The following is a 1,143-nucleotide window of genomic DNA, read 5'->3' as shown; positions in this document are numbered from 1 at the left end:
GCATTTGATCAATGAATGGCAATGGCAATGGAAAATGATCCTTTCTAGATGCTGAGTTGAGTTTTCTGTAATCTATGCACATCCTATGTCCCGTTATTGTCCTTGTTGGAATTAGTTCATTCACATCATTTTTAACAACAGTCATTCCTCCCTTTTTTGGGACAACATGCACAGGAGACACCCATTTGCTATCCGAAATAGGATAGATGACTCCTGCATCTAAGAGTTTTAGAATCTCTTTCTTAACAACATCTTTCAAGTTGGGGTTCAACCTTCTTTGATGTTCTATAGAAGTCATAGATTCATCCTCTAGATGTATCCTATGCATGCATAAAGAAGGTGATAGCCCTTTAATATCATCTAGTGAGTAGCCTATTGCCTTTCTATACTTTTTAAGTTCATTCAAAAGTTTAGACAATTCATCTTCACTAAGCTCACTACTCACTATTACAAGGTAAGTTTCATTAGGGCCAAGGAAGGCGTACCTTACACCATGGGGAAGAGGTTTAAGCTCCACTTTTGGTGCTTTGAGTTCACTCCAATCATCCTCTTGGTGGTTCTCTTGTTGAGTGGCCGAGGAAGCATGGTGAGCCTCATATGTAAGCTCCTCATTCTGACCTTCACCACTAATCCCCTTGTGAGAATCCAACATCTTCACATAGGCATCACTTTCCTTGTTCTCAATCACTTGGACTTCTCTCTCGATTGTTACTGTAGAGAGTCTTCAAGTGCCAGCTCCTCTAGAAGATTATCAGCTAGAGCATCCATTTCATCAATGTAGAATAGTGGTAAGTATTCCCGCCTGTCACGCGGGTGACCCGGGTTCGATCCCCGGCAACGGCGCCAATTTGATGCAAGACTTTTCAAGGGTCTAAGATCAAATCAATGTAGTATAAAAGATTGTCGAACCAATCCTAGGTGATTCTAAAGCAAAGGGAATGCAAGTTTATGCTTAAGCTAAGTGCGATCCGGTTTTAAAGATGGTATGAACTAAGAACTGATAAGCTAATGCAATAAAGTAATGATCTTTCTTTTCTCAATATGAAGCAAGAGGACTCATGGGGCTAGGCATTTGATCTTGGGTGATGTAGATCCAATCTAGAGGTGGCAAGCTATCAATCAAACACTTTCCTTATGCCTAGA

The sequence above is a fragment of the Brassica oleracea genome, chromosome C4, assembly GCF_000695525.1.
Source record: "Brassica oleracea var. oleracea cultivar TO1000 chromosome C4, BOL, whole genome shotgun sequence".
In the NCBI taxonomy this organism is placed as follows: domain Eukaryota; kingdom Viridiplantae; phylum Streptophyta; class Magnoliopsida; order Brassicales; family Brassicaceae; genus Brassica; species Brassica oleracea.
The sequence above is the reverse complement of the archived record's forward strand: the minus strand, read 5'-3'. Positions refer to the sequence as shown.